This window comes from Lutra lutra, chromosome 6, assembly GCF_902655055.1.
Source record: "Lutra lutra chromosome 6, mLutLut1.2, whole genome shotgun sequence".
Classification (NCBI taxonomy): Eukaryota; Metazoa; Chordata; class Mammalia; order Carnivora; family Mustelidae; genus Lutra; species Lutra lutra.
The window spans coordinates 22,815,344-22,833,885 of record NC_062283.1 but is presented as its reverse complement, the minus strand read 5'-3'; the positions used below and the strand labels follow the sequence as shown (position 1 = coordinate 22,833,885).

Sequence of the window (18,542 nt, the reverse complement as noted above, 5' to 3'; positions counted from 1 at the left end):
TCTACATTAAAAGGGACCCACCAAATCTCCACGGAGGAAGCAAAATAGATCCACAACAAAATACATCATTGTGATATTTCAGAACTCTAGGAACAGAGAGAAAGTCCTGCAAACATTGAAGGAGAAGGAAAAAAAAAAAAAAAACCACCCCACAGGTACTGTGTAACTTACAGGCCAGAAAATAATAAAACAAAGCCTCCAAATTTCTAAAATAAAATGTTTTGAAACCCAGAATTTTATACTCATCTATCAACTAAATGAGATGATAAAAAAAAAGACTTTTTCAGACTTGCAAGGAAAGAGGTGAAGAATTTAATCAAGGTAATAGGTGAATTCAGATATATCACTGTATACACAGCAACCAGTCCAGTTTGGAGGTGATCAGAAAATCCAGAAGAGATTCCTTTGAGAAGATGAAATTGAATAGATCAGAAGAATTGGCATTGAATTAGTGACAAGTATATAGAAAACTAAGCAAATTGGGACACAGGGATGGCTCAGTTTGTTAAGCATCTGCCTTTGGCTCAAGTCATGATCCCAGGGTCCTGGGATCAAGCCCTCCATCAAGCTCCCTGCTCAGTGGAGGTCTGCTTCTCCCTCTCCCTTTGTACTCGCTCTCTCTCTCTTTAGAGTAAATAAATAAAGTCTTTTTAAATAAAAAGTACATTTAAAAAAATGAGAAAAGAAAAGAAAGGAAAAAGAAAACTAAGCAAATGAAACAAGAAGGCAATTATTAACTCTCAGGAAAACAAAAAGATATAACAGAAAGAAATGATTGTGTATTGCGTGATTCAACATCCACTGTCATAATAAACTCTGAATAGTGCACTCACCAAAATTACAATTTAATTATATTGGAAGAATGGAGAAGATGAATTGTGTGCTAGGCAACAGGTAGGTAATAGAGGACAAAGTCCTTGTATTCCACATGTAAGGTAAATACTTAATTTCCAAAAAAATTTTTAAATAACAAAGAAATAGGTTACTTACAAGTTTAGAAATGAATGTCAAAAGAATCAGGTGGTTTAGGTAATAGAGGACAAAGTCCTTGTATTCCACATGTAAGGTAAATACTTAATTTCCAAAAAAATTTTTAAATAACAAAGAAATAGGTTACTTACAAGTTTAGAAATGAATGTCAAAAGAATCAGGTGGTCATTGAAGTGGAAGCTTCTGGAGAGTGGGACAGGGAACTGCTATATTTTATAATTACCCATGTAGAATTATTTCTATGTTTGTACTCTATGCATCTATATCTTCAATGAAAATAAGAGCTAAATTAGAAAAAAAAAAGGAAAAGGATAAAGGGATGGACGAACATGGGTTTTGGAAATTGAAGTAGGTTAGACTACCACATATGTTTGTAATTAGCTGTGTGACTATGTCTAGTCCCTGTCCAAAGATCAATTGCCTCATTTGTAAAATAGAAATTAAAATAATCTATCACCTAGGGCTGTTGTTGGGATTAAATGAAATCATACCTTTAGAATTGAAGACACATATTGGTCGCTTTGATAGTTCTTACACACCCCTCTACGAGTTGAATCTGATCACTACCTTCAAAGAGTTTGGAATTTGAGAAAAGAAAATGGGTATGTTAGATACTTTGGAAATAAGTCCATGTTTTTTTGTTTTTAGGTTTTAAAAGAAAGTTTATGGATACATGGTTTAATTTCTGGATTTTAAGTACTGAGTGCACCCAAACCGCATATCATAGCTTCGATAACTTCATCCATTTCCTGATAATTCCCTACCACCTACTCTAGCCTCCCTTTTCCCTGGTTTCAGCAGCAGCAGTCTGAAAGAAGCCCCAGTCCCCACACATACCCCCTTTAGCAAAGTGAAATTTAAGAGCCCTTTGTGGCTATAAATAATCAGGAACTACATGGAGATAAATAAAAATTTTAAAACCATGAGAGAGAGGATCATAGGGGAAGGGAGGGAAAAATGAAACAAGATGAAACCAGAGATGGAGATAAACCGTAAAAGACTCTAAATCTCAGGAAACAAACTGAGGGTTGCTGAAGGGGAAGCGGGTGGAAAGGATAGGGTGGCTGGGTGACAGACATTGGGGAGGGTATGTGCTATGGTGAGCCCTGTGAATTGTGTAAGACTGACGAATCACAGACCTGTACCCTGAAACAAGTAATTCATTATATGTTAATAAAATTTTTTTAAAAACCCATTTGTTCCTCATGGAAGGTGATTTCTGATCTAATCATAAGAATAAAAGGGAAATTTCAGAAAAGGGGAGGGCGTTGGAAGAAATACGGACAGTTCTATAAAGTGTTTTGAGTTAGGAACAAATATTAAAGGAATTTTTAATTCTGAGCTACTGGTAGAAAGTGATAAGTCTACTAATATAATAACTTTTGCAGTTATGAGGTCCAGACCCTGGCAAACACTCTTTCTGATTTCCCCTTTGCCGTTCACCTAGTGTTAAGTCACCAACACTTCACTTGTCAAGAGCAATGCTCACTGCTCTGTCCTAACTTTCTGAGATATCTCAGCAGCAGATATCACAATGGTCCACTCTCTCCTTAGAACACTTTCTGTCCTGCCCTCACGACCCTTTCTCCTGGTGACCCTTCTTGACCACCACCCTGCTGCTCATCCTCCTTGCCTAGACCCTGCAAGTTTCCTCATGGTTTCCTGCTGGCATTCTTGCCTATCCTCCCCGCTTCCTCTCCCCTTATCAGCTAGAGTTGATCATTAAAAACATAAATCAGATCATCACCTCCCTCTTAAAATGCTCCAATAATTTCCTGCTGCAGTTAAATCAAAGCCTTAGACCAGGGCCTACCCAAATGTGCTGCATAATCTGACCCTTCTCCATTCACCACCCCCACTATTGTCACACTGCTAGCATCAGGCCAGCTGTCCCATTCTAAAATAGGCCTTCCTGACCACTCACTCTACAGGATCCCCACCTCATCACTCACTCTCAGATCACCCCACTTTATTTCCTTCGTGACACTTACTACAAACTAAAATCCCTGTTTATCCATTTATTTACCTGATAATTGCAACTTCCCCCATATAGTGCAAGCTCCATGAGGATGGAGACCCGGTTTGTCTTGCTCAGCATCTGGCTCAAACTGAGAACTAAATAAAAACTGTTTGCATCAATTAACTGATAATTAGAAGAAAAAATAACAGCCCAAGAAAGAAAGAAAAGGACAAACAAAAACAAAATACCCTAAAGGAAGCAGACAATATAGGCAACAGAAGAGACCTTCAAAACTTCCCAATCAGTATCTAAGAAAAAAGCCATAGACTTTACATTTATATAGTTTACACAGAAGAAAAAGGAAGAGGAGGAGGAAAAAAACACAGGATGCTCACCAAAAATATTAGATAACATGAAAATATTTTTGAATTTTAAAAAATTTAATTGACAAAATGACAGATTCAATAGAAGGGCTATAAGAAAAACATTGATCTCTCAGAGTATAAATTAAAATGCAGAGACTGAGGTGCCTGGGTGATACAGTCAGTTAAGCATCCAATTCTTGATTTCAGCTCAGGCCATGATCTCAAGGTCTTGAAATCAAGCCCCACATTGGGCTCCATGCTCAGCGCAGAGTCTGCCTGAAATTCCCTCTCCCTCTCCGTCTGCCCCTCCCGCCCTTAATCTCTCTCTCTCTCTCTCTAAAATAAACAAGTAAATCTTTTTTTTTTTTTTAATGGAAAGATTTAGGGGAAAACACATTTAAAAGATAAAGAGACTTAGGAGAATCAATTCAAAAAGTTTATCATTCACTTAATAGATGTTCAAGAAAAAGAACAGAAAGCATGCAAGACAGAAAATTATTAAAATTTTTCCAGAGCAAAAGAAAGATGTCAGTCTACAGATATCACCAAGTCATGAAAAGAATAAATTAAAACACCACACACACATGCACATACACACCCCTAAAGCCATCATCTTGAAATGCCAAATATAAAATCTCCAGAAAAAAAAAAAAGTCTCCTACAAATGAACCAGAATCATACTGGCATCAGATCTCTTATCATCAACTTTCAGTACCGTAAAAGTATGGAGTATCATCTGTAAGTTTTGAGAAAAATTTATTGCAAACATAAAATTTTATATCTTACTGGGTTGTCAATTACAAATAAGAATAAAATCCAGACATTAATATATATGGAAGGACTCAGATATTTATCACACAGTAACCATCTCTGAATGCGTTATTCAAGTATGCACCATAGTAAAAGAAAGGAGTTCAAGACGGTGACACGGTGTGCAAGGAAGAGTAGTCTCAACCTCGAAGAGAACAGAAAGAAACCCCAGGATGACAGCTGTGCAGCAGGTCTAGAAAGCAGGAGGTTGAAATTAGAACCTAGAAGAATGAGAAAATTTCAGCAAGCTCTAAAAAGTGTATTCATAAAGAAAATGGATTCCCCCAAAGAAATGGTGTAATTCGCAAGTTAGATAATTATATTTACAAGATGGATTCATAAAATAATATTAAAAGTAAATAGTTACAATGGTTGTCTTTCTTCCCCTCTCCTAGAAATTACTTTTCCTGCTGGTATTTGAGCTTTCTTCGCCTTCAAGAGCTTGAATTTAACCTAGGATCTCATTTCCTTCTCTAGTTTTGCAATCACATATATGGTCTTCACTAAAAACATATTTATATTATCTCGAAATTATAAACTCGATATTGGCTTTTAGTTTTTAGGATCAACTGATAGGCAAAGCATAGAGGGCATATATGGTTATAGAAAAGAATGTATGTTATAAACCAAGACTTTGAAATGTAACTGCACAGATGGCAGGGGTCAGAAGATACAAAGAGGTGGAAGGGAATTACAGAGGAACCAGTTTTCTCATCTCATATAGTGAGAATTCAGGGGAAATGCTAAGATTGATAGGTCAGCATATAAAGCTCACAATATTATTTAAAGATTTTTATATATTAAATATTATTAACATTATTAATGTAATTATAGTAGTTACCAAGAGACTAAAAATAAAATGTGACTAACAGATAGTAAAGAAGAATAAAGGAAAGAAAGATAAATTCATCACTGTTATGGTGCGTAGACAATAGATACTACCTAAAAACTTATAAATCAAGAAATAGAGGTAAATTCATATCATTTAGAATTGTGGCAGTAACTCCCCAAAGGGTAAAAGGAGATAGTTTAAAAAGTTGTCTTGAAGGAGAACAGGATGAAGTAACTAGAGAAGAAAAATTTTGACTTTTCATTTATCTTTTCCATACCATTTAAAATCTCTCTTGTACCATTACCATGAGAAGGTATTATTTTTGTAAATCCAAATACACATGCAAAAATTAACATGCTATTAAAATTGAGATCATAAATCCCGAGATATGAGTTAAATACCTTCTTGGCTGCCATTCCCCATTGATTGGATGATCTATGAGAGCAGCTGTGACATTCAATGATTCAGTGACCTGGGCCCTCTCCAAGGCTCTGAAAGAAAGGCTACAAATTTGACTCTGGAAACTTCCAACACCATCTCCTCTGGAAGTACATTGTCATGCTTCTGACCCCAACCTTATAAGGAGAGGAAGTCTCTGAGAACATTTCTGCTCCCTTCATCTGATTTGCAGTATCAGAGAAAGACTCTATTTTGGAAACAATCCACAGGACAGTGTTTTCCCTAAGGCCAGTTTTGGCAGAGGTTATCTTACTTATAGAATTTATACTGCATTTTTACATAAAGTATCCCATGTAATTCTCATGATATTGCAACAACCCTTTAAGGCAGGGAGAGTGTGTATTACTACTTTCACTTGACTGATGAGGAAACTGAGTCCCAGCAATGTAAGTTACCAACCCAAGAGTGCTTAGCTACTAAATGGCAAAGATGAGAGCTCAAACATGTCTCTGACCCCAAGGACTGGTCTCTCCTCCAAATTGGCTGCCTCTAGCATCTTTAAAAACCAGTGATCCAATCTTTTACAAACTCATTAGAGAACAGAAAAAAAAGAAACACTTCCCAGACTGATTTTATGTGCTAGTGCAAGCCTGGTATAAAAACTCGGGGAAGGACAGTATTGGAAAGGAAAATTGAAGACTGATCTTATTCGTGATTGTGAACGAAGAAAATCCTGAACAAAATATTAGCATGCTGAATCTAGCAATTTCAAAAAATGAAAAAAAGTCATGACCAAATTGAGTTTATTCCAGAAGTAAAAGGTTAGATCAATACTAGAACATATATTAATGTAATTTATATAATTGGTAGGAGAAAAACCATGTTGTGATCTGAATTGATGTAGCATAAGCATTTGATAAAATTCAAAAGAGCATTCATAAGACAAAAACAAATAATAATAATAATAGGCCTTTACAAACTAGAAAGAGAAAGAAATGTTCTTAACATGAAAAGGGGTATCTTCAAACTAACAAAAGCAAACCTTGTTCTCGTTTGTGAAATAGTAACACATATTCTTTAAAATTGGGATTAATATAAGTTTCCACAATTATCCCTACTTCTACTCAACAATATATTAGAATCATAACCTGTGCACTAAGGAAAGAATAAGGAAAAGAATACAGATTAAAAAAATAGGGAATCAGACTGTCATTATTTGCATGCATTATGTTCTACATAGAGAACTTCAAATACCTAGAGATTATTAGCCTTAGTTACAGAGTTTAATAAGCTTGCTGGATATAAGATCAATGAGTCAACTGCATTTCTACATACTAGCAAAAAAAGGAGTTATAAAATGCAGTTTTTAAAAATACTTACAATAGCAACAATGAAATAAGGTACTAGGAAGTAAGTCTAACAAAAGATGTGCAAGACCTTTTGGAGAAAGGTATAAAACTTGAGTGAAAGACATAAGACCTAAATAAGCAGAAAAACATAATTTTTCCATGGATAGGAAGAGTGAGTATCGAAGATCTCATTTCTCTCCAAACTGTTCTATAGATTCAATGAAATCCCAATAAAAATCCCACTACGATGTTTTGTAGAATTTTATAATCTAATTCTAAAATACATAAAGAAGAACCAGAAGCCAAGTACACCTGAGACAGATAAATGTGTTCCACCAGAATCGAGATGTATTATAAAGCTGCAGCAATTAGGACTGTGTGTTTAATAATATAAGTTTAAAGACAGACCAATGGAACAAAGAGAGCCCAGAAACTAATCTACACAAATTAAAACATGATCTATGATAAATTTGTCATTGCAGATCAGAATGGTTATCCTAAGAATGAAAATAGACTCCCGCCTCACGCCATACATAAAAATCAAGCCCGCGTGGATATGGAACTAAAACAGGAGAACTAAAACTTGGAAACTTTTTAAAACAATACAAAAGACTATCCTAATGATCTTTGGATAGGGAAAGATTTTTAAACAAGCAAGAAAACATACACCTTAAAGAATAAAAATTAATAAAATTGACAAATAGTAAGACTTCTGTTCAACACAATCACCATTTGAAAAGTGAGAAGACAAGCTTCAGTTGTATGATATGACCAACAAAGAATTTCCATCTGTAATATGTAAAGAATCCTAATAAATAAGAAACAAACAGGAAATATACAGAAGACATAAACAGGCAAATTTATGAAAAGGAAACATGAATGGCCAATAAAAATGAATATAAACATGAAGACATGCTCAACCTCATAATTAACCATGGAACTGCAAATTAAGATGACAATAAAATAGCTTTTCAAACACAAAAAGCCCACAAAAGCCAGCACTGGCAAGGACATAGAAGCAAAGTGTTCTCATGCGCCACTGGCAGGATCATACATGCTCCCTCCTAGCAGAGAGCAATTTGACATTACTACGAACTAGGTTGCTCAACTCTTGTCCCAACCTCCTTCTCAGGGCCATCATACACGGCAAAGGGCAGCAAATAAAATCTACATTTCCAAGACGCCCGTAGAGCTGGGATCCCAGATACAATTGAGGTTGGACATGTTCAATGTGCTCAGTGAGACCTGAGCAGAATTCAATGGGGGGAAAGATGGGGCTCTGGGCATTCGTTTGGCTGACAGGAATTATAACAGTGGTTTCTCAGTTTTAAAAAGGTGGTTTCAGAGCAGAGGCAGCTTGGTTTTGGAGCAGTTTTAACAGTGGCTTCCTGATTTAGCTGAAGTGGCTTCCTAATTGAACCTAAGGCAGTGTGGCTTTGGGGCCAGAACTGTATTGGGAGCTTTCAATTCAAAACATAACTTCCTGTTGATGGGATAAGCTGTAGCTTTCTCGGTGGCCCAGTCTTTTGGTGTAGCTTAGGAAATCATTCCTAAAAGCTCAGCCTAGAATCTGTTTCTTCTACCCTCCTAACAATTCTGTAAATGATCAATAACCTAGAGTAAGTCCCTTTCTGTTTTAATGAGTGTATTGTGTTCTTTGAAACTGTACCTTGAACTGTACCTAGCAAAGTTGTATTTGTATAAACCATACATCCCTGCAAGTATACTCCTGCGTATATTCCCTGGAGAAAATCATAGATATGTAGACCACAAATCTGCAGAAGCATACTTACTGCAGCATTTTTTCTAATAACAAAAAACTGGAAGCAATCTAATGTCCATCAAGACTAAAATGAATAAATAAGTTGTGGTACAGTGAAATAGTGAAATACAAGAGAACACTACACAGATATGCAAATGAATGACCTCTAGCTTTGCTTATCAACATGGATAAATTGCAAAATTAGCATTAAATGAAAATAACTCACACAAAAATTTTATCCAGTATGATTTCACTTACACAAGTTTAAAACTAAACAATGTATTGTTTAGAGATACATAGGTGTGATAAAACTGTAAAGAAAATCCAGGAAGTGGTCAAGAGAGAATTCAGGATAATCACTCCCTCTGATGGGAAAAGGCAGGGGTGGTATTGGAAAGGGAAACAGGGTCTTCAGAGGTATTGGAAGTGTGTTGTTCTGAAACATATGCATCACACACGAAGTGTTCTTAACAAACCTGTTTAATTTTAATCTAATCAAGCTTTTGTTCTTTATAACTTCCAGATATAGGAAATGCAGAGAACAGAGGAACAAGCTAAACAGTACTATGAGGAAACCGTCAGACAAATCTGCAATGTGGGACAGCCTTAAGAGAAGTGATCCAATCACTTCAGCAGGTCGATATCCTTAGGAGAAGGGGAAAGAATGACAGTTCCAGAGAAAGTGGGGTGTTCTTGGTTGGATCCTGTTTTGAACAAATCAGACATAACAGGACATTTGGGGAACAACTGAGGAAATTTAAATAAAGACTGGAGAATTGTTAGTTTAGTTAGATGTGATACTGGTATTGTGAATATGTGGGAAAATGTCATTTTTAGAGATGTATGCTGAAGTCTCTAGGGGTGAAGCTTCTCGGTGGACATAACTTTTAAATGGTTTTGAGAAATATTATATATATGCATGTCCATATAAAATGTTTACATATAAAGCAAATATGGCCAAAATAGCAGGTATATATTACAAGTGGGCTCACTATACACTTCTTTCTACTTTTCTTTATTATTTGAAAGATATTATAATAAAAAAATTTTAAAGGAAGGATAAGAGTGCAAAAAATAATGAACGTGCTAAATAATACAATCAATTATTCAATTAAACAAATCTTTGACACATACATACACAAAATATTTTTAATATGAAGATAAAATTTGTCCTGGTCAGGAAGTTCTCAGTATAGATATATGTACTAAGTACAGAAAAAAAAGAAAAAAGGTCAAGTTACCAATAGTCAGAAAATGACATCAGTTTCTGAACAAACTTATTTCACTTTCCTTTCACAAACACATCTCACTCTGAATCCATTGATTCAAATCTTTCTAGGTGGTTTGGGATCAGCCCACCAGATTCTGAGCCTCCTGAAGACACTCCTTCTCTTGCCGGTAAGCATACATCAAAAGAAATGGTAATTTGAAAGTTCTACTTTAGTACTACTAAACTACTAAAAAGCTCAGAAGTAAATTCTTCATCTGAACCTTGATTACATGTAAGGTTGAAAAGTTGAAAGAGTTCTTCGTCAAGGTAAATTTTTTTCCCCAAAAAGGAGTTGAATCTCCCCTTTGAAAGACCTTAACTCTCAGAATCATCCACAATAATTGGTGTTTCTGGGTTTCACTCATCTTTGTTAGGTAACTGAATTCCTTCAAAACTAATATTTTCTTTATAAAGCAGGAGTAAGATGTACAGGAGGCTTTTAGATTGAAATTCTCTCTGTAGAGTCCCTGGAGGGAAAAGGGGACCTCTCACTTCCCATCAGTGCCCAATTCAGCAAAAACAATTCTCCCCAGGACACATACCCCTAAAAAAATTGTGAGATAATCCTGAATTCCATAGTCCCTGGCCTCTGCTCACCCCATTCCTTCTCAGTAACTGCAGTTCACAGTATCAACCCCCTCAACCATCCACTCCCTCCTTCTTGAAGCTCTTCCCTCCCACTTGAGCATATGCTAGCTCTCTGGCCACAACTTCCACCTTCCTGACTCACCCTCCTTCCTTTCTCCAGAGACCTAATGCAGGCATTTCACAAAGACTCAATCTCTTCTTCCTTCAAAGGCTCACCCCCTTTAATGGTATATATACACAGTGGAATATAATTCAGCCATAAAAAAAAATAATGAAATCTTGCCATTTGACACATACATAATGGAGCTAGAGAATAAAATGCTGGGTGAATGAAATAAGTCCATCAGAGAAAGACAAATACCGTAGGATTCACTCACATGTGAAATTGAAGAGACAAAACAAACAAGCAAAGGAAAAAAAGACAGAGGGATAAACCAAGAAGCAGACTCTCAACTGTAGAAGACAAATTGATGAGGGGCAGGGGGATGGGTGAAATAGGGGATGGGGATAAAGAGTACACTTATGATAAGAACTGAGTAATGTATAGACTTGTTGAATCATTATAGTACCTAAAACTAATACAACACCATATGTTAAGTGTACTTGTTTTAAAAAGAAAAAGAAAATTGTAGTTACTAGTTTATTAATTAGTAGCTCCCACAACTTCTTCATGGCCACAGCCATGTAGTGATGAAGTGTTCACTGGTCTATATAGCAAAGTACAAAAAGACAACAATATTGCATCAATTTAGAAGACTTTCTTGGGGAGCCTGGATGGTTCAGTTGGTTAAGCGTCTGCTCAGGTCATGGTCCCAGGGGCCTGAGATCAAGCCCTGTATCAGGCTCCCTGCTCAGCGGGGAGTCTGCATCTCCCTCTCCTCCCTGCTCCTGCCCCCATCTCACTATCTCTGTCTCTCAAACAAACAAACAAACAAATAAATAATATTGGAGATTATGCTGAGTGAAATAAGTCAAGCAGAGAAAGTCAATTATCATATGGTTTCACCTACTTGTGGAGTATAAGGAATAACATGGAGGACATTGGGAGGAGGAGAGGAGAAGTGAATTAAAGGGAAATCAGAGGGGGAAATGAACCATGAGAGACTGTGAACTCTGAGAAACAAACTGAGGGTTTTGGAGGGAAGGGGGTGAGGGGTTAGGTGAGCCTGGTGGTGGGTATTAAGGAGGGCACTATGGCATGGAGCACTGGGTGTGGTGCATAAACAATAAATCTTGGAACACCGAAAAAATAAAATTTTAAAAAATTTTTAAAAGACTTTCTTTAAAAATGGTACTTCTTCATTGCTTTTCTTGTTTTGCGATGCTCTTTCTTTTCTTTTATGATTTAACAATTATAATAAATGGTAGGTTGGTTTTTTTTACCACTCAGGAAAATGTAAACATGGTAGGACTATTACAATCTCCCCTCCATTTTTATTATTTTGTAAGTTAATTTTTATATGGAAAATAATTCACATTGTTAAACAATTAAAAAATAAAGAAAGAAAAACTGAATGGTCTCCCTGGCACCCCACCTACCTGTGTTATTGATTTCTTAGTATTTTTGTAGTTCCATTATACATGGAGATATATATATTTTTTTACCCCTCTCCCAACCTCTTTAAACAAAAGGTAATATTTTACAGCTCTACTCCTTGCTCTTTTCTTATGAACATATAATTCTGGATTTTATTTTTTGATATTGCCACATAGAAGTATTTTGTTCTTTCTTAATAGGAGCAGAGAATTCAAAATAGGAATGAACTATTATTTTTTAATTAGTCTTCTAAAAAAAATAAAAATTTCATCCCCCTTCACAGCTCTACCTATCTCCCCCATAAAGATGACTCTCAAACTCCCATCAGTCTAGCCATAACCTCATTCTTGAGTCGTGGACCCAAATTTTCAACTACTTTCGAGACATCTGCACCTAGTTGGCTCACAGGTGTTTTAAATTCCATCTGCTCAAAATTGAAAGATGATCCCCTGCAAACCTGTTCTTCTGCTCTTCTAACTCTTGTTTCTTCTTGAGAAAAAAATATTTTTGAATTATGATATCCATATAGAGCACTATCATAGTATTACCACTGGGTATCACCACTGACTCAGTTTAACGTCTCCACCCCCCTTCACTGTTCCTAGTGCTCATTTTATTGGTTCTCAACTCAGGGGACTATTTATAAACCCAAGTTCTGGGGCCCCATCCCCAGGCTTGGAAACCACTGCTCTGGAAAGAAGATTTTCTAAATCAAATCAGGCACAGGGAGTGTTGGTAACACATTGGATATTCCCTATAAAACTGCTTTTACGGGGCTATGTTTGTTGTGATGGTCTTAGCCTCTTGAAGGAGGCTACAAGAAGCAGTCTAGTCAAAGCTGTGCTTGCACACAGTACAGCAGTGTGGTAAAGATGCTCATATTACATCACAGAAGGGGCCTTTTATGAGGCAGAGTCCCCGCCTGATGAGGAAACAACCACAGGAGAGGCAGACTAGAGGCTCAGCAGAGGCAAACACATGTTGGATTCAGTGACCCACTTGTTTCTTGAGGAGAACACCTATTTCTACCAAGGAGCATTCCTGGAAGGCTATGGACTTTAAACAACGTTCTGAACAGACTCATCTCAGGGGACAAAGCAGGTAGGGGAGGAAAGGAGGCAATGGGAGGAGGGGAGAGGAAATCAACCCCCATCCCTCCTTCAACCAAAAGCTCCACTCAAATGCTGCACATCTGGAGCTGTCATGTTTTTGAACAAAAGAGTCCATCTGAACAAAGCATTCAGTAACTTTAAAAGGGTTGTAAAATGACTATTGTAGGAAGAAGAGAGTGGCAAAGTAGATTGGGAACAGACTGCAGAAAGCCTTGAATTCTAAACCGAGGCACTGATTTTCACTTCAGGCCAATGGGGAATCCCTGCAAGGTTCTATGGAAGGAACAGAATGGGGAAAGCAATGTTTAAAAGAGACTTAACTGGGCTACAGTGTTCAGGATAGAGACCAGAACTGGGAGATAAAATATAGGCACCAAATGCCAGGAATTTTTAAGAGCCTGAACTGGAATTAAAAAAAAAAATGAAAAAGACATTTCAAAAGGAGAAAATTCTGGACTCCAATTCATCATAGATTTGGAGATAAAGGTACACGTCTAATGCTAAGTCCAGATTTCAGATCAAATGACTGGAAATAAATGACTGTGTCATTAACAGATACAGATCATGTCTCAGACCACTTAGACTACTATAACAGAATACCGTAGACTGGACAGCCTACACAACAGACATTTATTTCACACAGTTCTAGAGGCTAGCAAGTCTAAGGTCAAGGCACCAGTAGATTCAGGGTCTGGAGAGAGCTCACTTCCTGGATCACAGACAGCAAGCGGTCTCCTTGCTGTGCCCTCACATCGTGGAAGGGGCAAGGAAGCTCCCTGGGGTCTCTCTTACAAAGGCCCTAATCCTTTTCACAAGGCTCCACCCTTGACCTAATCACCTCGCAAAGGCCCCGCCTCTTAAGACCATCACGTTAGGGGTTAGGTTTAAACAAATATTCCATGGACAGCAAACCAGATGGAAATTCATGGAGAAAAGATGAGGCAGCCTATTTTGGGTCTATGGAGTTGAATCAACAACAGGACACAAGGGTCACCACTTATAGGCAGTCAGTCTTCCCTTCCATTGATTCACATCATCACTTCAATGTCGACACCAAGGACTATCAAGTCTGCTTCCCAAATCTTTGGTTTACTTCTATCTCTAGTACATCACATAGCCCAAGCTACTGTTACCTCTTTCCTGAACTAACCCCAATAGTAGTCTAACCCTGCTCTAATCCTGTCATTGCACAGCAGCCATATGATCTTTTCAACATGAGAATCTTGATTATTTTACCCCCTGCTTTAAAAAGTTTAAAAAAAAAAAGTTTTCAATGCCATCCTGTTGATCTTAGGGCAAAGATAAAACTAGCTAGCTAGATGCCTTATTCCATTCCTTACCTATCTCTCCAACCTCCCCTTACACAGTGCCAGTTATGTTTTGAGTGTTTCCATGCCTGAACACTCCCCACCCATCCTGCAGTCTACAACCGTTAACCCTAGCACGGTTACCTTCCATTCTCCTTCCCAATATGGCATCAATAAGCTCTTTCTTGGGACCATCTCTGACCACCTTGCCTAGTTTAATTCTCCCTATCATGGGACCATGTACCTAAAGTCAAGACAAATAAACAAAAATATTGTTTTGGGGATATAAACAAGAAACAGAGGGATATTTTCTTCTTTCAAGTTCTGGTGACAGTTCTCTTCTTGTGATAACGTGATAGTTAGCTTAAGTCTGTGTGGCATGTATTTGCCCCAAGAAGTTGCCTGTCCAGGAAACATGAGCAGGAACTCTGTGCGGGCCATTCTGATGACCATTGTTATAGCTACTTAATCATGCTAGATGAATATCATGATGTCATGTTTATTCTACCCTGCCTGGCAGTTCCTAGTGTTATAAAAAAGAAGAACCAGCACCTGAGTCTAGGGATTTGTATTAAGAATGAGATCTAGGCTAGGAAGTGGTTGTGGGTCCCAGGCTAGAAGATACTAAAAGAAAGATGAAAGCCTTTAACTATCCAACCAGCCCCTACTGCAGTGATATAGCTATGGTTGAGAGCTCTGTATCCCACAGTCAACTGGAAACACCTAATCTTTCCTACCAGTATTACCACCAAGTCAGCCAGAAGATGAGGAAGAGAGAGGCCACAGGAAGCCTTCCAAGAATTATTCCTTAAATGATGAGTCAGGGAAGTGAAGATGCATCTATCTCTGTATGAAATACAGGTGCTCACTTAAAATAGGCCTAAATCAGTGTTTGCTTATTGATGAATACACAAACATTAGCTAAAACCAAGCTCGTCACTGTCCCCTCCAAATCAAGTCTCCCATCTGCTCTCCAAACTCTGCCTTCCCACATTTTCCCAGGCTTCTAGGCCCAATGAGTGCCACCATAGACTCACAGTCCCCATGTAGAACCCTAATCATGTCCCCTCTGCCTACATCAATGATTTGAAACTCTAACTGTACATGTGAACTGCCTAGGGTACTTTTCAAACATGCAGGGACTATGGTCCTGCCCTTGAGGATTCTGATGAGTAAAATAGAAAGTGAACTAATACCTCTTACATCCTTATTATACACCAAGCATTACATAAACACTATTTTATCCTTTTCACATTCCCCTGGAGGTGTAGTCCTATCATGGTTGAAGATGAGAAAATTAGACCCTGAGGCTTGAGTAATTTGTCCATGGTCACATACTTGGCAAAACAATTCAATGCCAAGTCTGTTAGACTTTTTACTGTGCTATACGTGCTCTGGCCATCCAAATCCTTAAAAAATCTGACTTCTAAAATGGGTAAATTTTATTGCATACAAATAATACCTTAATTGAAAAGTTAATATTATCCTCACAACACTTGTTATTTTGCTTTTTTGACAGTAGTCATCTTAATGGGTGTAAAGTAGTGAATCATTTGTTTTCAATCTTTCCTGTTCATTACTGGGTTTATTTAAAGCTATAAGTTTGCCTTTAAGTACTGCTTTAGCTGTGTTACACAAATTCTATCGTTAGTGTTTTATTTAGTTCCAAATATTTTTTTAAACCAAGTGTTTAAATTGGTTTAATACTTAATCTTATGTAACCTACTTTCTAAATATGTGGGATTTTATTTTAGCTATCTTTTAAAAAAACATTAATTCCACAATTGCATTGTCTGAATGGGATTGATTCTCTGGAATTTATGGCCTATTACATGTCTCCTCTTGTAAATGTGCCACGTATATTTAAAAAGAATGTGTCTTCTGTTTTTTGGATATATATGTATTTTCAGCTCATTCATGTCATGCTATTTTTTTTAAAGATTTTATTTATTTATTTGACAGACAGAGATCACAAGTAGGCAGAGAGACAGACAGAGAGAGAAGGGCGAAGCAGGCTCCCCACTGAGCAGAGAGCCCAATGCGGGGCTCGATCCCAGGACCCTGGGATCATGACCTGAGCTGAAGGCAGAGGCTTTAACTCACTGAGCCACCCAGGTCCCCCATGCTATTTTAGTTTCTATTTGATCCACAGTTCCTAGAGATGCATGTTAAAACATTTCCAACCACAGTAGTTAATTTATGTATATTTTTCTGTTCATTTATTTTATACAATTCCTAAGATTATACTGTTAGGTGTATGTGTGTTTATAATAATTATATCACATTGATATATCTACTATTCTTTAATTAAACATTTTAAAGCTGTAAAATAATGTACACACGGAAAACTGATAAACGCTTATGTACGTTTAAAGTAATACTTATAAAATGAGCACTCATTTAACCATGATTAAGGACAAGAAATAAAACATAGCCAACATTTTCAAGAGGGAACACACAAAAAATCTAGCCTTTTCTGGCATTAATCTACCTTTCTTGTCAAACCTTCCACACACCATATGCTTCTTAGAGATCAGGCTGCTCATGGCCATGCATTAATTCTGCCCTTCATTACACCCAGCTGTCTCCCACCTTTCACTTCACTGTGACTCCCACTAGGGGATCCTGTCCCCAACCCCACCTGCTCATGCATCAAGCTCCCACTAAACAGGACCTTTGTGGAGAACTTTCTTCACCGTGTCTGCCAGAGGGACGCTCTACCCCTCTCCTCCCTGTATATCTCTACACCTTAAAAAAAATTTCCCTTCATCCAGTTTCCATATTCTCCTTGTATTATAGTTATTTTCTTTGTCATCTACTAGACATTGGCTCCTTGAAGGCAGGACCAGGGTCTTGCCATCTGAATTTCCTATCGCTTCTGATTCAGTATGAGGTGTAGGGTATGGGCCCAACAATATTTTGAAGAAATGAATGGAATCTCTCTTTAATTCCCTATGTTTCATTAACAAGGCACCTGGCACTTTTATCTTTAAAATATCTCTTAATTTCTTCTCCATTTCAATTGCTACTGTTTTATTTCAGACCCTTACCCCCCTCACACCCAAAGAGCTACGGAAAGAGAAAGAAAGGAAGGAAGGAGGGAGGGAGACAGGGAAAGTGAAAGAAGGGACTATGCTCAGACTTTCTCCCTAGACAAAATCAATCAGAATTTCTAGAGAAGGGGCCAAGGTAGCCATAATTTTTCAACGTGCCACCAGGGTTGAGAATCACTGCCTGTTTGGTCCCTCTTAATTTAATCATATTTACCTCTAAACCTTGATATCAGAAACAATTTTTTTAAAAACAGAACTCTCAGTGCACACTTTACTCCTAAATCTTCCCACCCAAAGACTTCTAGATGACTTACATGATAGATATTCAATCAAGATACAGGAGTGAACGAAAGAAAGAAGGAAGAAATCAAATGGTTTTCAAGCCTTGCATAATGGGCCCATCGACATAAACTATTCAGCAACTTCTTCCGGTAGGCACCTCTTCTTCAGTCCACACAGTCCTTTCCTGATTCCACAGACACATTCTGTTGCTGTCTTTGTTCTATGTTCCTGTCACCCGGAAGTTTCCTTTCTCCTCTTTCCTCCTTACATTCTAACCACCCTTCAAGGCCCTTCCCACATTTTACCTCCTCCAAGATTTCCCAGACCTCTGCTCTCACCCCTTCCTAGATTCCTGTGGTGGAAATAAGCCTTGCGATTCAGCACATAATCCCTCCCAACGAATTCATCACCACCCCTCGTCTATGTCCTGGTCTCCTTGACAAGATCACAAGGCCGGGAACCACAACGGAAGATTCTCTCTCCTCCTCCCTCCACCCCAGCCCTTAGCCTGTGTGGTGAAGAGATGATGTGCTAACTGAATGCTTTCCCCAGAAGGGCTGCTTTAACCCAACCCTCTCCTGTTGCAGATGAGGAAATGACAAAAGTTATTTATTAGAGGTCCCACACCTAGTGAATGGCAGAGCTAAGATAAAAATTACTCAAGCCCACTGAGCCCTGTAGCTCTTGTTGTCTGGTTGCTTAATCATGACTGTTTCCTTGTTCTCTCCTCCTGGGTTCCCCTCTTGCTCCATCTCGTCACACTGGGACCTCATCAGATTTCTCCTCGAAGAGAGCAGAAAGCCCTGTTCTCACTTCTCTGACTTTGCCTTACGAGCTATGTCTTTCTCAGGGGTGGGTCATTCACCTGGCAGATTGGTGACAGAGCCCAGAGAACAGCCCAGAACCACAGTGCTCAGGGTAATTCA

At 37.9% G+C, this 18,542-nt stretch overlaps 1 long non-coding RNA gene across 2 annotated transcripts in view; it reads left to right on the top strand.

Moving 5' to 3' along the window:
* The first annotated feature begins 12,816 nt into the window (after nucleotides 1-12,816).
* LOC125102479 (uncharacterized) overlaps nucleotides 12,817-18,542 on the top strand; it is a 35,437-nt gene continuing 29,711 nt past the window's right edge. For both annotated transcript variants that reach the window (XR_007128139.1, XR_007128138.1), the window contains exon 1: nucleotides 12,817-12,963. This is a non-coding gene — a long non-coding RNA (uncharacterized LOC125102479). The remainder of the gene's footprint in view (nucleotides 12,964-18,542) is intronic.